At 33.8% G+C, this 21,708-nt stretch overlaps 1 long non-coding RNA gene across 1 annotated transcript in view; it reads right to left on the reverse strand.

The window, feature by feature from the left end:
* The window catches only part of LOC130458417 (uncharacterized), an 84,217-nt gene that overhangs the window by 43,431 nt on the left and 19,078 nt on the right, over window positions 1-21,708 (reverse strand). Inside the window, exon 2 of the long non-coding RNA XR_008917737.1 lies at window positions 19,773-19,896. This is a non-coding gene — a long non-coding RNA (uncharacterized LOC130458417). The remainder of the gene's footprint in view (window positions 1-19,772; window positions 19,897-21,708) is intronic.

Here is a 21,708-nt window from a genome sequence, read left to right on the forward strand (position 1 = left end):
AAGGGTAAAAGTAAGAGGATGGAGCAAAATGTATTGGGCATCAATTGATAAAAAGAAGGCAAGAGTTGAAATCATGATATCTGACAAAGCCAAAGTAAAAATAGATCTAGTCAAAAGAGATAGGGAAGGTAATTACATACTGATAAAAGGCAGTATAGACAATGAGGAAATATCAGCACTCAACATGTATGCACCAAATGGCATAGCATCCAAATTTCTAAAGGAGAAACTAGTGGAGCTCAAGGATGAAATAGATAGAAAAACTATACTAGTGGGAGACCTGAACCTTCCTCTATCAGAACTAGATAAATCAAATCAAAAAATAAATAAGAAAGATGTAAGAGAAGTAAATGAAATCTTAGAAAAATTAGTTAGTAGATATGTGGAGAAAAATAAATAGGGACAAAAAGAAATACACCTTTTCAGCAGCAAATGGGACATTCACAAAGAGTGACTATGTACTAGGGCATAAAAACATTGCAAAAAAGTGCAAAAGAGCAGAAATAATAAATGCAACCTTCTCAGATCACAATGCAATGAATATTATCAATAATATAAATTGTCTAGACTAACAGAGGAAGAAATAGAATACCTAAACAATCCCATATCAGAAAAAGACATTTAACAAGCCAAGAAAGAACTCCCTAAAAAAAAACCAAGGACTAAATGGATTCACCAATGAATTCTGTCAAACATTCAAAGAACAACTAATCCCAATATTATACAAACTATTTGATAGAATAAGCAAAGAAGAAGTTCAACCAAATTCCTTTTATGATACAAACATGGTACTGATTACAAAGTCAGGCAACTCAAAAACAGAGAAAGAAAACTATAAACCAATCTTCTTAATGAACATAGATGCAAAAATCTTAAATTGAATACTAGCAAAAAGACTCCAGCAAGTGATCACAAGTTTTATTCATTTTGACCAGATAGGATTTAAATCAGGAATGCAAGAATGGTTCAATATTAGGAAAACCATACACATAATGTACCATATTGACAATCAAACTGACAAAATCACATGATTACCTCAATAGATGCAGAAAAAGCCTTTGACCAAAAAAAAAGCCTATTGAAAAAACTAGAAACTATAGAAATAGAAGGGCCTTTCCTAAAAATAATAAACAATATACATATAAAAACATCAGCAAACATCATCTGCAATGGAGATAAACTAGAAGCCTTCCCATTATGATAAAGAGTGAAACAAGGATGCCCATTATCACTTCTATTATTTAACATTGTCCTAGAAACAATAGCAGTAGCAATTAGTGAAGTAAAAGAAATTGAAGGTATGAAAATTGACAATGAGGAGACCAAGCTATCACTGTTTGCAGATGTTGTGATGATCTACTTAAAGAATCCTAGAGAATCAACTAAAAAGCTAGTCAAAATAATCAACCAATTTAGCAAAGTTGCAGGATATAAAATAAACCCACATAAGTCATCAGCATTTTTTATATTTCCAAAAAATCTCAGCAGCAAGAATTAGAAAGAGAAATTCCATTTAAAATCACCCTAGAGAATATAAAATACTTAAGAATCTAACTGCCGAGACAAACACAGGAACTATATGAACACAACTATAAAACACTCTCCACACAATTAAAACTAGATCTTAACATTTGAAAAAACATTGATTGCTCACAGATAGGATGAGCTAACATAATAAAATGACATTCCTACCCAAATTAATTTCCTTATTTAGTGCCATACCCATTGAACTATCAAAAAACTTTTTTACTGAATTAGAAAAAACCATAACAAACTTCATTTGGAAGAACTAAAGATCAAGGATATCCAGGGAAATAATGAAAAAAAAATGTGAAGAAAGGAGGCCTTGCCATCTGTGAATTTCAAAACTACTCCACCCTATTCAGAACATTCTTTAGAAGATCAGATTTAGCTATTTCCTGATCAATAACAATAGAGATACTTGGAATAACAGAATCAGGTCTTAGAAACTACATTCCCCACCCTACTCAGTGTAACAAGATTAGGAAGGGCTGCAGCAAACTCAAGATTTAATTATTTGAGAATATGGCCTTCAACAGACATGTGCAAATAAAAGGACAAATCTCTGGGTGGTCCTAGGTCAAGCTTGAGCCACCATTTACATATGTGAGATACAGGAAGTGAGGTAGAGAACAGTCTCTGGAGTTCTCGGGATTTCATGTGAGGAGGGCTAGAGTTCAGTTGGAGGCTAGTGCTTGAGGTTGGGGGAGCCCCATAGACTGCTTTACTTCAGATTGGTCATGTGAGTTATAAGGATTGATCCCTTTCCCTGTCTTGGCTATCTAAGGCCTTAATGCCCTATTTGACTCAGCCTGAGCCAGAGTGGTTCTGAGTTAAACTTCTTTCCTTCTCTCTCTCTCTCTCTCTCTCTCTCTCTCTCTCTCTCTCTCTCTCTCTCTCAATCAATCTCTCTCTCTCCCTCTAATACTTTTTTGCTCTTGTTGTAATTAAAATACCATAAAAATTTGGCAGCTAACTTGAGTGTTTCATTTAGGAATTACACAAGTGAATTCTTTGGCGACCTTAAATTTATTAATTTATACATACATATATATATATATATATATGTACATATATATATATATAAATAAATAAATAAATTTATATATATTAATTATATATATATATATATATATATATATATATTAGTCTTTTAAAGTGATTTCAATATTACAAGTCCCAGAGTTCAAACAGTGGTCATCAAAACAATATGGTACTGGCTGACAGGCACGAAGGAGGATCAGTGGAATAGACTTGGAGTAAATGACCTCAGCAAGATAGTCTATTATAAGCCCAAAGGTCCCAGCTTTGGGGACTGAAATCCACTATTTAATAAAAAATGCTAGGAAAATTGGAAATTGGAATACAGTATGGGAGAGATTAGGTTTGGATCAGCATCTCACACCCTACACTAAGATAAGCTCAGAATGGGTGAATGACTTCAATATAAAGAAGGAAGTTATAAGTAAATTACGTGAACACAGATTAGTATACATTTTAGATCTTTGGGAAAGGAAAGATTTTAAAACCAAGCAAGAGTTGGAAAAAATCACAAAATGTAAAATAAATAATTTTGATTACACCAAATTAAAAAGTTTTTGTACAAACAAAACCAATGTAACCAAATTTAGATGGGAAGCAACAAATTGGGAAACAATCATCATAACAAAAACCTCTGTCAAAGGTCTAATTCCTCAAATTTATAAAGAGTTAACCAATTGTACAAAAAATTAAGCCATTCTCCAGTTGATCAATGAGCAAGGGACATGAATAGGCAATTTTTAGTTAAAGAAACCAAAACTATTAATAAACACATGAAAAAGTGTTCTAAATCTCTTATAATCAGAGAAATGCAAATCAAAACAACTCTCACTCATTACCTCACACCTGGCTGATTGGCTAACATAACAGCAATGGAAATTAATGAATGCTGGAGGGAATATGGCAACATTGAAACATTAATGTATTGCTGGTGGACTTGCAAATTGATCCAACCATTCTAGAGGGCAATTTGGAACTATGCCCAAAGGGCGCTAAAAAACTGTCTACCCTTTGATCCAGCCATAGCACTGATGGGTTTGTACCCCCAAAGAGATAATAAGGAAAAAGACTTGTACAAGAATATTCATAGCTGCACTCTTTGTGGTGGCCAAAAATTGGAAAACGAGGGGATGTCCTTCAATTGGGGAATGGCTGAACAAATTGTGGTATATGTTGGTGATGGAATACTATTGTGCTAAAAGGAATAATAAAGTGGAGGAATTCCATGGGGATGGGAACAACCTCCACTAACTGATACAGAGTGAGAGGAGCAGAACTAGAACTTTATACACAGAGACTGATACACTGTGGTACAATCAAATGTAATAGACTTCTCCATTAGTGGCAATTCAGTGATCCTGAAAAACCCAGAGGGATCTATGAGAGAGAATACTATTCATATTCAGAGGAAAAACTGTGGGAGTAAAAACACTGAAGAAAAACAACTGCTTGATTACATGGGTCGAGGGGGATATGATTGGGGATGTAGACATTAAAGGAACATCCTAGTGCAGACATCAACAACATGGAAATGGGTTCTGATCAAGGACACATGTAATATCCAGTCGAATTGTGTGTTGGCTATAGGAAGCATGGAGACTGGGGAGGGAGGGAAAAAATGTGATTCTTATAACCAAGGAATAATGTTCTAAATTGACTAACAAAATATAAATTTAAAAAATCACTAAAAAAAAAAAAGATGCCTGCAGAGATCACACACTGTCCAAAAGATCCTGAGATAAACTTTTGGATGTGCTGAATTGAACTTTGGCATGTTAAATGCATTTGTATTGAATGTAAACTTTTATGCCAAAGAGGACCACCACTTAATTAGTTTTGCTGTTTTTCTCTTTCTTTCCCTCTCATCCCCAAATTATTGTAATTTCCCCTTAGAAACTGCAATACTGTATGTACCTTTAGTTGAAGGTCTTTGGAGTTATAAATTGGTTATGTTTAAAATGATCCATTGGGGGACAGTTGGGTAGCTCAGTGTATTGAAAGCTAGGCCTAGAGATGGGAAGTCCTCAGACACTTCCCAGCTGTGTGACCCTAAGCAAGTCACTTAACCCCAATTGCCTAGCCCTTACTGCTCTTCTTCCTTGGAACCAATACACAGTATTGATTCCAAGACAGAAGTTAAGGGTTTTTTTTTTCTTGTCTTCCTTTTATTTATTCTTTTTTTTAAACATTATTTTATTTGGTCGTTTTCATACATTATTCACTGGAAACAAAGATCATTTTCTTTTCCTCCCCTCCCCCCCCCTGCCTTTCCCTCTCCCATAGCCGATGCAAGATTCCACTGGTTATCACATGTGTTCTTGACTCGAACCCATTTCCCTGTTGTTGGAATTTGCATTATAGTGTTCATTTAGAGTCTCTCCTCAGTCTTATCTCCTCCAACCCTGTAGTCAAGCAGTTGCTTTTCATTGGTGTTTTTACTCCCACAGTTTATCCTCTGCTTGTGGGTAGTATTTTTTTTTAGATCCCTGCAGATTGTTCAGGGACATTGCATTGACACTAATGGATAATTCTATCACCTTCGATTGTACCACAATGTATCAGTCTCTGTGTATAAATGTTTTCCTGGTTCTGCTCCTCTCGCTCTGCATCACTTCCTGGAGGTTGTTCCAGTCTCCATGGAATTCCTCCACTTTATTATTCCTTTTAGCACAATAGTATTCCATCACCAACATATACCACAATTTGCTCAGCCATTCTCCAATTGAAGGGCATCCCCTCATTTTCCAATTTTTGGCCACCACAAAGAGCGCAGCTATGAATATTCTTGTACAAGTCTTTTTGTCCATTATCTCTTTGGGGTACAAGCCCAGCAGTGCTATGGCTGGATCAAAGGGCAGACAGTCTTTTATCGCCCTTTGGACATAGTTCCAAATTGCCCTCCAGAATGGTTGGATCAATTCACAACTCCACCAGCAATGAATTAATGTCCCCACTTTGCCACATCCCCTCCAGCATTCATTACTTTCCTTTGCTGTTATGTTAGCCAATCTGCTAGGTGTGAGGTGATACCTCAGAGTTGTTTTGATTTGCATATCTCTCATTATAAGAGATGTAGAGCACTTTTTCATGTGCTTATTAATAGTTTTGATTTCTTTGGCTGAGAACTGCCTGTTCATGTCCCTTGCCCATTTATCAATTGGAGAATGGTTTGATTTTTTGTACAATTGATGTAGCTCTTTGTAAATTTGAGTAATTAAACCTTTGTCAGAGGTTTTTACGAAGATTGTTTCCCAATTTGTTGCTTCCCTTCTGATTTTAGTTACATTGGTTTTGTTTGTACAAAAACTTTTTAATTTGATGTAATCCAGATTATTTATTTTGCATTTTGTAACTCTTTCTAATTCTTGCTTGGTTTTGAAGTCTTTCCCTTCCCAAAGGTCTGACATGTATACTATTCTGTGTTCGCCTAATTTTCTTATAGTTTCCTTCTTTATGTTCAAGTCATTCACTTATTTTGAATTTATCTTGGTGTAGGGTGTGAGGTGTTGATCTAAGCCTAATCTTTCCCACACTGTCCTCCAATTTTCCCAGCAGTTTTTATGAAATAGTGGATTTTTGTCCCAAAAGCTGGGATCTTTGGGTTTGTCATATACTGTATTGCTGAGGTTGCTTTCCCCCAGTCTATTCCACTGATCCTCCTTTCTGTCTCTTAGCCAGTACCAAATTGTTTTGATGACCACTGCTTTGTAATATAGTCTGAGATCTGGGACTGCAAGATCCCCTTCCTTTGTATTGTTTTCATTATTTCCCTGGATATCCTTGATCTTTTGTTCTTCCAAATGAACTTTGTTATGGTTTTTTCTAAATCAGTAAAAAAATTTTTTTGGAAGTTCCATGGGTATGGCACTAAATAGATAGATGAGTTTGGGTAGGATGGTCATTTTTATTATATTGGCTCGTCCTACCCATGAGCAGTTAATGTTCTTCCAATTGTTCAAATCTAGTTTTAGTTGTGTGGAAAGTGTTTTGTAGTTGTGTTCATATAGATCCTGTGTTTGTCTCGGGAGATAGATTCCTAAGTATTTTATTTTGTCTAGGGTAATTTTGAATGGGATTTCTCTTTGTAGTTCTTGCTGCTGAGCTGTGTTGGAATTATATAGAAATGCTGATGACTTATGTGGGTTTATTTTGTATCCTGCAACTTTGCTAAAGTTGTTGATTATTTCAATTAGCTTTTTGGTTGAATCTCTAGGATTCTTTAAGTAGACCATCATGTCATCTGCAAAGAGCGATAATTTGGTCTCCTCCTTGCCTATTTTGATGCCTTTAATTTCTTTTTCTTCTCTATTTGCTACTGCTAGTGTTTCTAATACAATGTCAAATAATAGAGGTGATAATGGGCATCCTTGTTTCACTCCTGATCTTATTGGGAATAAGTTAAGGGTTTTTTAAAAAAAATAAAATAAAATAAAATGATCAATTGGGGAGACTGATCTCCCAAAAATTCCTCATAGAGAACTATCATAGTAACATGGAAGCTCTAGACATAAACATAGAGGAGAATGACTTAAAAATATCCCAGCAAAACTTCAGAGAAAAGTACATCTTGGGCACAGACCAAACAAGAAATTCTAGAAGAATTAAAGCAAGAGTTTAAAAAGAAGAGGAAACCCAGTGGAATTGCACATCAGATATGGGAGGAAGTGGGGAAGGGGAGGGAAAGAACATGAGTCTTGTAACCATGGAAAAAATGGAAAAAATATTCTAAATCTTCTAATTAAATAAAATTTTCAAAAAAGGGGGGTGGCAGTTAGGTGATTCAGTGGCTTGAGAGCAAAATCTAGAGATCAGAGGTCCTGGATTCAAATCTTTCCTGAAATACTTCCTAGCTGTATGACACTGGGCAAGTCACTTAACCAGCATTGCCTACCCTTTAATGCTCTTCTAATGTAGAACCAATACATATCATTGATTCTACAGTATAGGTAAGGATTTTAATTAATTTTTAAAAGAATTTCAAAAGAGCTGAAAATTATTTTTAAAAGTTTGAGAGCAATAGAGGAAAAATGGGAAGAGAAGCAAGAGCTAGGAAAGAAATGTATAAGAAAAAAATTAACAGCTCAGCAAAAGAGGTACAAAGCTTTACTGAAGAAAATAACTATTTGAAAATTAGAATTGGCCAAATGGAAGCCAATGACTCCAGATGACATAAAAATATAAAATGAAGTCAAAAGACTAAAAAAACAAAATTGAAATTATCTTATGGAAGCTGAACTAGATAATGAATCATTGAAACAGAATTTGAGAATCACTGAACTACCTGAAAATCATTAACAAGAAAAAGAACCTAGCTCTCATATTTCAAGAAATTATGAAAGGAAACTCTCCAGATATCTTAGAATCAGAAAGTAAAGTAGAAATTGAAAGAATTCTCTGATCATCTCCTTAATAAACTGCAAAATGAAAATTCCCAGCATTTTATAACCAAACTCCATAATTCCTAAGTCAAGAGAAAAATTCTAAAAACATTCAAAGATTTCAAGTACTGGAAGCCACAGTCAGGATCTCATTAGATTCAGTAGCCATCACTATAAAGAACCAGAGAGCTAGGAATATGACTTTCCAGAAAGCAAATGACCTAGATTTATAACTATGAATAACCTAACCTGAAAAACATAGACTTTAATGAAATAGAGGACTTATAAACATTGTTGATGAAAAGACCAAAGCTGAATAGCTTATTCAAATACAAACAAAAGACTCAAGAAAAGATCTTATTTAGAGAAACTGAGAATATGAGACTGGACAATGAAAAATGATCTTGATAAAAACAATATGGCAAAATAACTTTTATGTAAAGGGGACTAGACTTTGATTTGACCTCAGAAGTGAGAAGTGGGAATAATTCATGGAACTTGCAAAAAAGAATTTAAGCTTGAGATTAAGGATTAACTTCCTTAATATTAGGAACCCCAAAATGAGATGCTTAAAAATTCAAAAGTGAAACACAGTGAATTTCACATAATCAAAAAATGGAATTGGCTATAAAAGGAGGTAGTGATTTCCCTATCACTAAAGGTCTTACAGCCAAATCTAGGAGACTATTTCTCAGCCATATTGTAGAGGAAATCCTTATCATATATGAACTGAAGTTGATGGTGCAAGAGATCTCCTGCTAGTTTGAGATTCTCTGAAAATACTTCTATACCGGCAAATGTAATGTAACTAAGAATAGTTCAGTCATGCAAAATCAAAATCTTTTGGAACTCCAAGCTCAAATCTATTCTCTGTACTTAGTCTACAAGATCTTGTAATTCTAAATCTAATATCCTTTTATCAATTATCATTCTTGACAAGTAAGCCTTTAACACTATCAATTAAACTCTTTATCTTTATATTCTAGATTTAATAAAACTATTTTCTCCAGGTTCTCCTCTTATCTATTTCCTACTACTCTTTCTCAGGCTTTATTCCTACATCATCATTCAAATTGCAGTTTGAATGATACTGGCTTCTTCTCCCCTCAAGTCTTTTTCCTAGGCCTTCTTCTTTTCTTTTTATACTGCTTTTTTTTGTGATCTCATCAGTTTCCATGGACTTAAATTATCATTGATTCTCATATCTTTTTGTGTTAGGCCTAATCTATCTTTTGATTGTAGTATTATATCTATAACTGCTTATGGAACATTTCCTAGTAAATGTCTCATAGACATCTTAAACTTAACATATCTAAAACTGATCTCATTATGTTCCTCCTCAAACCCTCTCACACCTCCTAACTTCCTTATTACTGCTGAAATCAGCATTTTCCTTCCTCTCACACAGGTTTATAACCAAGACATCATTTTCAACTCCTCATTTACTATCATGAATTCTATCTGATCTGTTACAAAATCTTCTCAATTATATCTTCTAATTATCTCTCTGTATGAATTAAATATTTAGGAGGATCATCCCCCTCCCATCCTGGAAGACTCACCTAAGGGGGGCATCACTGGGTCATGTGCTTTAATTTGCCAGTATGGCAGGTGCAATTCCTAATCGGTTGAAGTCAAGGGATGCGATGTGTATGGACTGAAGTGAAACCCTGACCACTTAAAAAATCTCAGGGAAAGAGTTTAGACTAAGCTTAATAAGCCAGCCCATGAAGCGGAGGGTTTCTCTGCCATTTTTTGGCTTGTCGAGGAGAATTTCTCACTGGACTTCCTGGTGTTTCTCTATGTAAGCCATCTCTAGAAAATAGCAGTATTCACCAGGTGCAGCAATTGGCCAGCAGGTCCACTGGGCTAGGGATCCTGGAACTAAGATTTTCAATGGCAGCCAGAGACTGGGTAATTAGACTTCTTTCCTATTTCTTTCTCTTTACTAATAAATACGTGTGAATTTAGTATAAAGTTTCCATGATTAGATTTTATTTATTACACTCATACAACCCCCCCTTCTCTCATCTGCCACTGTTACCACCCTCATGAAGACCTCTATTACCTCAAGTATGGACTATTGCAATAGTTAACTTGTTTCTCTCCCTGCCCAAGCCTCTCTCTACTCCAATATACTCTGCACTTGTGCATTAAACTTATCTTCCTGAAATGAAGGTCTGATTATGTCATTCTGCTATTCAGCAAATTCTAATGGTTCTTTATTACCTTTAGGAATAAACATAACATTTTCTATTTGAATTTCAAAGCTCTTCATAACCTAGCTCTTTTTTGTTGTTTTTGTCAATCCTTTCAGTCATATCCAATTCTTTATGACCCCCCATTTGGGGTTTTCTTGGCAAAAATACTGGAACAGTTTGTCATTTCCTTATCTCTAGCTCATTTCTATCTAAAGAAACTGAGGCAAACAGGGTCAAATGACTTAACAAGGGCCACACAACTTTGTCTGAAACTGGATTTGAACTCATCTTCCCAACTCCATGTCTGTTCCTCTATCTACTGTGCCACAAAATTGCCCTGCTCATATTTTATTTCTCTGTATTCTAAGATCCATTGATTCTGACTACCTTGCTGTTTCTTGCACTGGACATTCAATCTCCCAACAGTAGGTGATCCCCATGCCTAAAATGTTCTCCCTCTTAGTCTCTGTCTCCTTACTTTCCTACAAATTTCAGCTAAAATTCCATCTTTTACAATAAGTCTGTTCAAGTCCTCAGAGACTGTACTCAATTTTATCTAATATGTAGTTATACATACATATACATACATACATTTTAATTTGTAAGCTCCTTGAAGAGAGGATTGTTTGTTGTTGTTGTTGTTGTTTTTTTGGGGGGGTTGTATCCTCAGAACTTAGCACAATGCCTGATACATAACAGGAGTTTAATAAATTCTTGTTAACCTCACTATCATCATCTTTCCATTCAAGAATATTCATATCAATTGAGCCCCATATCTCTACTGCTATTTAATAAAGTACCTCAAGGGGCACAAACAAACTAGATAATTTTGGAGATAGGAGGTAATAAAATAAATGAAAAATCAATGGATGGCTATTGGGGAAAATAGTATAAACCAAACATGCTAATGGTCAAGGATGAAAGAAGAGTAGACATAATGGAATTTGGCCCTCATTCTGACCTCCCTTTATGCTACATTACCAAATAAGGAAACATAATTCTTAGCATAGAAAGCAATGGGATAACAATTTCTTCCAGTACTTTTGGGAATCTCTATTATACTACTCTCTAGCATGCTTTGTGATTAATTATATTTTATGGAACTTAAAGCTTTATCATAATCTACTATAGAAAATGTCCCTATTTTCCAAGCCCAATGGTTGCAGTAGAAAATTTTTCAAACATCTATTTGATTGCTTAAAGCCTTGAAGTAGAATTAAAGAATTAATTTCTATGCAAGATATCTTGCTAAAATTTATTTTATTTATGCAGCAACATTTACAACTTCCTAAAAGAAAGTCAAAATGCAAAAAAACTAACAACTCAAAAATATGTATATCATAACAAACATAATTACATAGTGAACCACAAAAAGTTTTTGTTCTTGCAGAGAAATATATTAGAAAGAGCTAATTGACACTGGCAGAAAATAATTTCTAAAATGTGTTAATGTAGTAAAATCTTGCAGTTATTCATCCCCAACTATAAGTTACATCTATTAGTCAACTGTTCCAGTCTATTTCTCTATATATTTTGAAAAAAAGGGGGGGGGAATTAATATTCTTACGTGAAGCTCAAAGCAAAATCTCATAATTTAATACCCTGGTCCAAATATTGGTTTAATTTTCAAACAATCTCCTAAATTTAATGAAATTGCTAAAAGAACAAGCAGACAGTTCCAAGTACAAAAAAATGAGCTATTGATTATTATGAACTTATGTTTAATTGACATGTACTTTGGCACACAATGTGTAAATTATAATACATAATCTTGTAAATGAAGGAAAAAATTGTGGCTGTGATTTTTTCATTAAAACCAATCTATAAAAATATTTGCATTCAGAAATAGCCAATGATTTTGATTGTTTGTTTTTAATATGCCTTAACTCTGAGTTCTGTATTTCAACTGTGGGACCATGTGCAAGACACTTAGCCTCAAATTGCCCCCAGGTTCTAATCTGGAGAAGGTTTACAGATGTGCACAGCACCAGTGGAAGGAGCTTTAATACTATGAAGTCCAAACACTGAAGAAGTGACGGGCTCATCCTGTCCCTTCATCCATCTCCAAAATAAAGTTTACTGCAACTGGATATCTTGTGATTATAAACTGAAAGGCGTCTCCTATTCTTTAACATTTTAATTTTAATTAAAGAAAATATTTAACATCATGAATTTCCTAATACTACTCACAATATAACTACATGCCTTGACAACCCAGCTTCATGGAAAACTACAAAATGCTTATTTAAGTTTGAACACAATCTCACTGCACTTCTCCCACTACCTTCCTATGCCTCTATAGGTAGAATATAAACACAAGAGGGGAGATTATATGTTTTTAATCTTCTAATCACGTATTGACAGCATTTTGTAGAATCAAGCTGATTATCAGTTTTTATTATTTAATTTTAGGTTATGTTCCTAGACATCTCCATGGGATGGGCCTACCTCACCATTCTGTAGGGAAGTGCCTTAACATAATTTAAGGTAATAAAAGGGGAGGGGGGAGAAAATCTTACCAGTCACCAAGGATTACTTACTGGATCAGAGTGCAATATATAATGCATAGATTTAAAGGGCATTTTCTGTAAGCCAATGAATAATCCCTTTTCTTTATAGTTCTCTTTGTTTATAAGTAAGCATCACTTTTTGAAAGGAAGGCTGTACTTTTAGTTCTTTTTCTACTGCAAATGTGCAAACACTGCCTTAAATATCAAAAGATTAGCAAACCCTTATCCAGTACCTGAAATGAAAGGTTTTTCTCTTACTGTAATTATCCAAAGGTTTTTTGGAGGATCTATCCCCACTGATTATAAGGCTTTCTCCACATAGGCTGTCATTTTAAGGTGAAAAATTTGCAAGGACAGTCAAGCCATCTGTCATCAACTGGGTTCTCTGACACCAAGGGCTGTTCTGAAATGGCCAGCAGGCCTCATGCATAACAAAGACCTTGCACTTTAGCATTGTTTATTCCTTGACCTGTGCACAGAGTCCTTCAAAAAGGATTTTACTGCAACCATTTCTGGGCTGCATTTGGGTGACTGGGCTTTGAAAAAGAGAAATGATTTATGCATATAGGAAATTTGAAAAGCTCTGCCTTTTTACTTGTCTGTCTGCTGTAACAAATAGAGGGAATGCATCAAGAATTTTATTAATCTCTTTGTTTCAGCACTGGCTTAAAAGTAAACAGTTATAACAATTTTTTTTTCTAATATGATCAGTTTATTTGCTTCTTGCAAAAAAAAAATAGGAGTTAAGTTCAAAGAGGAGGTTTAGAGGTTAAATTCATTCAAAGCAACTGGACCATTCAAATGCAGAAAGCATTTTGAAAAGGTGGAAAATGCATCATCTTCTGTCCAATGGAAACCCTGTTAGCTTGGTTGCAAAGTTACTCAAATAATGAATTCAGCATCTCACGGGGAAGTCAAAGACAAGCTATTCTTCCTATGATGTCAAGCACCACTTAAGTCTTGTAAACACAATACAGTACAATCATATTGTAGGTCAATTGTGCTCATGTAAGGATTATGGTTGTAGCTCATAATATTTGTGAAGGAAATACAGGGGCAAAAAAATCACCCAGAACATCTCAACTATTCTGAAATGCCTTTATTTAGAAATTTACACTATTAAATGCCTGGCATGCAGAGATGGAAAGTTCCATTTAAATGGCCAGGACAGAGAAAAAAAATGTACCTAAAGTTAATCATTTAATTCTCCATGAGGAGCCTGTTCCTAGGCACTGAGGTTTAAAAATTAGGGACATCATTGTTAAATGAAAAAGCAGCCATGGCCAGGAATGAATGAATAAATACAATAGGAGCTTCCCTCTGTCAATATAATTAATGACAAGATTTTATGAGCTTCATTTAGTGCCCAGGACATAGTTATATACAATACATGCTGTATGTGTTTATGTGCACATAGTATAAATATGTAAAAGTCACATCATTAAATCTTTTATATGCCTGAATTCATAATACACAAAGCTTTTTTTTAATTATTTAAAGATCTATTCTCTCTTCCATATACATTAATACTAATAAGAGTTGTAGTGAACATCAAAGGGAAGCTAGACTGCTAATTAGAGCTTCAATCTGCCCTGAGAGCTGTGGAGCATAGCTAACAAATTTGGAATAAGTTGGGCATTTGAAGAGCTAATGGTAACCCCCTATTCTTAATTTGATTACCCTAAGAATGAAGTCAATTAAGAGTGGCATGGACTTAACTTTCAATAAGATTGATATCTTGAATATTTCAGAGGAAACCTCACCAGCCAGGGACCTGTCTCCAGATAGAGAAGTTTGAGTAAGATCATAATAAATTACATAAATTCTATTGGTTTTTCACATTGAGCTAAACACAAGTTTAGATTGCAACCCATCTATATATTTTCAGCCCATGAAATCTTTTCCACTTCCTTTTCTCCATCACAAAGAATCCACCCAATATGCCAGGGATTTTCTTTTCCTCTTTTGATATGTCATGTAGGTACTAGTAGATACACAGGCTACTATTCTTTATTCTTCACTCTCATTATAGAATTAGTCAGCATCTCTTGCTACTGGTACATATTTCTGCTACTATTTTTCATACTGCTTCTAGCATATAATTTTTCTATGACACTATTCTATTACCCATCAACCCTCACCCTCTGCTTTTCCATTGTTTTGTGGATGACCCCCAATATGAACTCTTTGGAGAGTGCTGTTATATGATTTGAAGCCAGAAGCACCAAGAGATGAATACTAATACTAAAAAGAGATAAACCTTTGTCTCCGGGAGAAGATTCCGGACCTTAAAAACATGCAGTTGCCCCAAAACAATCTAGTTTGCTTTTTCCCACATATTCAGTTTGAAGTCAAGTTGCATTATCTGTTCAAGATATATTCACCAATGGAGAGATTCTTTTTGCTTTTTATTTGTTAGTTACATTAAAATTCTCAGATATCTCCCACCCTTCCACCTCTCCCTGCTCTAGAAAAGATCTCATTTGACAAAAAGATATATGTATACATAAAATTATGCCTTACTTATTTCTATTTGTCAGTTCTTTCTCTGGAAGTGGACATAAGACATTATTCAAATGATAGTTCTGTTACTAGTTGCTCTATAAAATGTATCTGTTGCTATATATGATCTTCTCTTGGTATGCTTATTTCATTTTTCATAATTTCATGAGTCTTTTTTTTAAATTAAGCTGCTTGACATTTCTTATGATGCAGTACTATTCCATCATAATCATATGCTGAATATCTTATACAATATAACAAAATATGATCAAAATGGATTCATGACAAAGTCATAAAGATTGATCTCATAAGCAAATTGGAAGAACAGGGAGCATATTACTTATCCGATTTATAGATAGAAGAGGAATTTATGAAAAATAAGAGACACCTAGATTTCTAATAATCAGACTTCAATTTGAATTCTTAGTCTTCTTACTTCATAAGTAATTCTTATTCCATAAGTGGGCTTGGAAAAGTACTTTAACCTCTGAAACAATATTCTAATCTAGAGAAAGAGGGCATTACAATGAGTAGACTTTACAATAGAGTATGGTATTGTAAAGAAATAGAACGATAAGAAGGGAGTTCCAAACCCACTTCAGGAATTCACTATCAGTAACCCTGAGAAAGTCACTTTATCTCTATATTTCTCAGTTTTCCGAATAGAAAAAGATAGGTTGGACATGGTGGCCTTTAAGATCCCTTCCATCTGAAATATATGATCCTATGATACTTCAGGCTAGAAATATATGAATTTTTGAACTACATAGCATAGTTCAGATAATAGGCATTTTCCAAAACCATGGATTTTTATTTCCCATGTGAATGATTAGGATGAGTTCTTTGAGATTAGAGATCTCATTCATGAAGTTTTGCAACCTTCAGGGTCTTGATATAATTTGTGAAATGACACCTTTAGACAGAAGCGTCTAAAGGAAGTCATCATCTTTGGATGATGATGATGATTGAATCCTCCACAGGAAATCATAGTTTGTAACCACAACTAGCATTTAATTTTACAGTTCTGAAGAGATAATCCATTTCCCCCTTTTTTATATCTCTAGCAACAAACAAAAAGAAGTGAATAGACTTTATTAGGCACAGCACTTTCTACTTATTTCCAGACCTGTGATTTTACTTGCATCAAGAATGCCCTTTAGACATGCAGATGTCTAAAGTTCTTCACTTTAAACTCCTAGAATGCTTGCCATGGCACTAAAAAGTTAGGGCTACACCATGCCATATTTTGAGGTAAAACTCAAAACCAACCCTTATTGACTTTGAGAGCACTTATCTGTCTTTTAAGTTGCTCCTTTTATTCTTTCTTTAGCATCTCCCTCCCCACTTAGTTGGGAACTTTACAGAATGTCACAAAATGTGGAGAAAAAATATTTCTCTCTAGGAGTTAATATTCAAAAAACTAAAATTTAAAAATGCATTGAATTATCTCTTATGATATTTATTTCTAAAGCTTTCTAGAAGTCTAAAGGATAGGGGAATACAGGGGAAGGTGAAGTCTGGGACAATTTGAAGACTTCATTCTGCTAGGCAAATAATGTTCTATGTCTGCCCTCAACCAGAATGCTTTTTGTTTATAAATTTAAACCAGACTCTGCATCCCTGGGAATTTACTCAATCTATTTCATCCCTGGTTTCCTGACCTGTAAAATGGAGATAATAACATTTGCATTCTATAGCACTTCCTTAATAGAACTATTTTGAGGATCAAATGAAATCATACAAACAAAACACGTTGTAAGCCTTATAATTATGAAAGTGATTATATGAACCAATCTGATGAAGCTCAAAGAATCAATAGTAGCCCTAGATAATCTATGTTTATCTGGGGTGTAGAATAGGTAACATAATCCAGGAAACAGTATCACTTACAGCTCAATAAATAATTGTGGGAATGAATTAGAAATTCATTTTTAGAGTGGAAACCCACTTACACTTACTGTAGTCCTTTTCATGAGGAAAAAAAAAAATCTTTCTTCCTTAAAAGAGATTTCCTTAGAGGACTAGGATTGAAAAGTTTGGAAGACTTCTGAATATTTAGGCATTAATTTGAAAGTTTGTCACTTTAATAACAATAAATTAAACATTTCTAACTTTAAAACTTTTATTTAAAGAAACTGTATCTGTGTTTCTTTTGAACAATGAATCTATTATCTTATTAATAGCACAGTGTCTTCAACCATTCATAAACCAATGAAGCAGATACAATAGGAATTCTGCATATGCAAATACTATTCTAAAATCTCTTGGTCAGACTCCAGAACAAGTAGGGATATAAAGAAAAGAGATACATTAAAAATTAATCATTAATAGACAATATATCTAACCAACAAGAATTAAAGCAGGTTCAGTGTTTCTTGATGGATTCTCCCTTAACAAAAATAGAAGAGCACAAAGTAATTACAAATAAATGTCAAAAAAAATAAAAAGTGTAAAATATATTCTCTATAGAACATAATGCAATGAAATAGTAATCCATACCATCAAAGACATAGAAATGGAAACTTAATTACAAAATATTGAACAATGGGAGGATAAAACAACAAATTTTTGAAATAGCAAAATGACATGAAAGACAGTATTAAAGAAGTGACAGTACTGAGACAGCAAACAAAATTTCTTAGATGTTACTAAAGCAGTTTTCAAAGGGCAAATTACATCCTTAAGATATGCTTTAAGAAAATAGAAAAGCATATAATTAACTCTATATGTAATTTAAACTTTAGAAATACAACAAAGACAAAAGAAACATAGAATTGGAAATCTTGAAGATTAGTGATAAAAGAAATAAATTGGAAAAAAACCCTAAAGAACTGATTTTTAATCCTAAAAGATATTTTTTCCTCAGAAACAAAGAAAATTGGTAACTCTTTAGCCAATCTCATCAAAAAGGAAATGGAGAAAAGTCAAATTAACAAAATAAAAAATGGATGAAGTGAAATCATAACAAATAAGAAATGAAAAGAAGTAGAAAACTATATGCAATTCTTTATGAAAATCTAAAACTTCAAAAGTATTTATAGATTATTGTATAATATGTAAACAATCCAAATTTACAGAATATCCAGTAGAAATTTCAAAGAACTCAACTACAAAAAAGGAATGACAGCCTCTAGAAGAACCCTAGCCCAGATTAATTTAAAGAATTCTATCAACCTTTCAAGGAATAATGATAATACTCTACTATACAAGTTATTTGCAAAAATTGAGAAAGAAAATTCTCAATTTCATTTAAATGACAGAGACCAGGTGTATAATTGAAAATCTGTTACCCTAAAGGGGAACTACATTTCCAGAGAGCCCACTGACTTCCTGTCATTACGTACTTCCTGTAGACAGGGAATAAATATCCAGGGGGTAGTCCTGCTCCTTCTCTTTTGGCATGCATCCAGTAGTAATGGTGGTAAGGTGGAGATTTTGAAAATGGGCACATGGTTTTTATTTTGTATCTTCTTTATTCCTTGATTTCTAATGATCATTTAATATATAATAGTTAAAGGGATTGTAGAGGACAGAAGAGATTAAAGAGGTACAGTGGATAAGGAAGGTTTTGTGATAGGGAATGGAGGGGTTGAAAGGAGAGAGGGAATATTGCTGCCAGTGAGGTAAAAGGAGAGAGATACCCCTTTTGAGATGCTATCTTTGAAAATTGGATTTCCCAATAAATGAATGGGCCACCTATGATAGCCTGATGGAATGTCTTCTCTATTGATTGATGTTGAAGATACCCCAGAGCAGGTAAGCACGGACCCTCTTGAGGGACAAGCCTCCCTCCAGACCAAAGATGTCTGGCAGGGGTCTAATAAGGATTGTCTATGATTGAAATGGCTGTCCTTGGGTTTTGCTACCTCTATGTCCCCCCGAAATGATAGTCCTATTATCTGACTGTGGTTTATTTAAATAAAGATGAATTTTAATAACAAGTTTAGATTGGGAGGTATCAGAGTAGTGGGAATAAGGATTTCCCTATACTTTCCCCAGATGGAGTTTGAGTCTCTCTCAGCTTTCGAGCTGAGGCCAGGCCTCGCAGGCTGTTAGAGGGTTTCTTTTATTCCTGTCTATGCTAATCTGTGCTAGTTTTCTTAAGTTAAAAGTCTTTAATAGTAAACGGCAAGAGGAGGGAAAGGTTCTGACTTTCAGAGCTGGTTGGGCCTGTCTCTTCAGGCTGATGCCCCTTAGGACTGGCCTTAAAGTTCAAACCACTCCCCTTAAATCCTTTTCTTCAATGGCATGATCACAGGAATCCAGATAGAAACAAGGTTAGGAAATATCCAAGAATAGAGGTAGTTCTATCCAGAGACAGGGAGAGAGGCTCCTTCTAGTCTGAGGGCCAGGAGTGAGAGTTCCCTTCCCCCCACCAATTGTCATTCTTATCAATATCTTCTCTCTAACATTCCAACTGCTGTTTGTTCCACCTGAGTGGCAGAAAATCCAAAACTTTCTTTGGTTTTTCTTTCCACAAACAAACCTCCTAAAATATAATACTTTTTTATTTGAGATTTAATATTAAATTTTACACAGGGAAGGATAAAGTAAAAAATAAAAATTATAGAACAATGCCATTAATGAGTATGGAAAGAAAAATGTAATAAAATACTCACAAAAAAGTTGTAAATTTCCTTTGTTTGTTTGAAAATTTTAGTAATGCGTATTTTTTCTAGTTAAGTTTTATTTTGAAGTGATATCCTATTCCAATTCCTCCATTTTCTCTGTCTGTCAGTATATCTGTCAGTAATAAAAAATATATATTTTTTATACATTTTATATATATATCAGAAGGCCACGAATACAACCTAAAAGAGGACCTCCCAGAAAGAAAAAGAGTGCTGCATTAGAGAAGAGTATTATGACAGTATTGTATCATTAAACAAAGAAACAATAGAGGCAAAAACAAATTTAAATTAAGTATTGTAATGAATATAACTAATGAAAATAATTTAGAAGAAAGTTTAATATGTAAATGGAAGAATAACAAAACTAAGAAAAATGAAAAGGAACTGCAAATATTTTTATAGAAGTTTTTTTTTTCAAACATCAAGAGTAGAAGCACTACAATTGTAATCTAAAAATCATACTTCTACATGTGGTTATGGAGGTAGGAGAAATGATTAAATATATATGTGTGTATACATACACATACACACACACACATATATATATAGTAGATATATTGGACCAAAGATAAATAGAGATGTGTGTTAGATATGATATAACTGTGAAATTCCTAAGTATTGTTTTACAGAGTATTCAAAAGAGGATAAGATACTAAAGTCACGAAAAAATCTTGTACATTATTAATATTGAAAAATGAAACAAAGAAGACATAATAACTACTCACTTATACTCTAATATTCCCATTTTTATAAAAATTTTATGAGATTTATTTATATACAAATCAAGGCCATGTTCATGAAGATAATGCTTAGGTTTTCAAAGTCTATATTCTACAATGGACAATATATTGCCTATCTCATAATCAACTCAAGAGTTTATAGAGTACAAGATCTCACTATCTTTACTGTTTGTGATTATGAAATAAAACATGATTTTATAGATCCAAACACTATCTCATATGCTCTCTTCCAAAAAGATATTCCCTATTCATATATCAAAATTATTCAAGATTCCTTGAAAGATTCAACAGAAAGAATCTTCCTCAATGAATTCAACTTCAAGTGAAGCATAAAGCAGGGAGACTTTGTTTATAAAATATATTTTCCACTTTGATGGAAGAGATCCATAACAAAGTTCAAGCTGAAAGGAAATTACCTGTTTGTGCAGTAATCCAAATGCTCTTATCTTTGAATGACATTAGTTACATCAAGACCCATAACATTACATAAATGTCTAGAAGAGATCTATAAGTACTCGAAAAAATTTGGCTTGACTTTCCATAGAGGAAAAGCAAGGGGATGTAGAATGTCTATTGACCAGATTAGGACATGCAATTGGATTTCAAACAAACCTGTAAAAGTTGTAGATAAATTTATATGGGAAGAACACTACAAATGTATAGTAAATTTTTGTCCTATATTTTTAAGAAGCAAATCAGGAAATTGCAAAATTCCTTTATATGATCCCAAACTTTCTTCAGGGAAAAAATGTCATCTTCTAAATTTTATTAGTCTTGTTTTTAGGCCTGTAAGATATGTCACACAGTCATCTCTGAGGAAATGAAAATTAATATGACACAAAAGTCAATATATAGATGAACAGTAACCTGTGAGTAGCTTGATATCTATAATCAATGGAGGACTTAAAGAACAAGAACAAAATATTTTACCAAGGAATATAGGATATAAAGATAAGATAGACTGACTACTTGTGCAGTGCAAAGAAATATGGAATTATCTAGAAATATCAAGTGAAAATTAAGGAAGGAACTTTTAGCAAACACCCAGGGGCTAACTTATGGTAGTTTCATGGGCATGGCAACAGATGTATATGGGTCATTATCAGTAGAAAGAGCCAGAAGATGAAGACGAGGATGACACTATTGTTATAACACTTTTAAATATATTAAATCACTTAAATCAA

Source organism: Monodelphis domestica, chromosome 3 (genome assembly GCF_027887165.1).
Source record: "Monodelphis domestica isolate mMonDom1 chromosome 3, mMonDom1.pri, whole genome shotgun sequence".
NCBI classification, from domain to species: Eukaryota; Metazoa; Chordata; class Mammalia; order Didelphimorphia; family Didelphidae; genus Monodelphis; species Monodelphis domestica.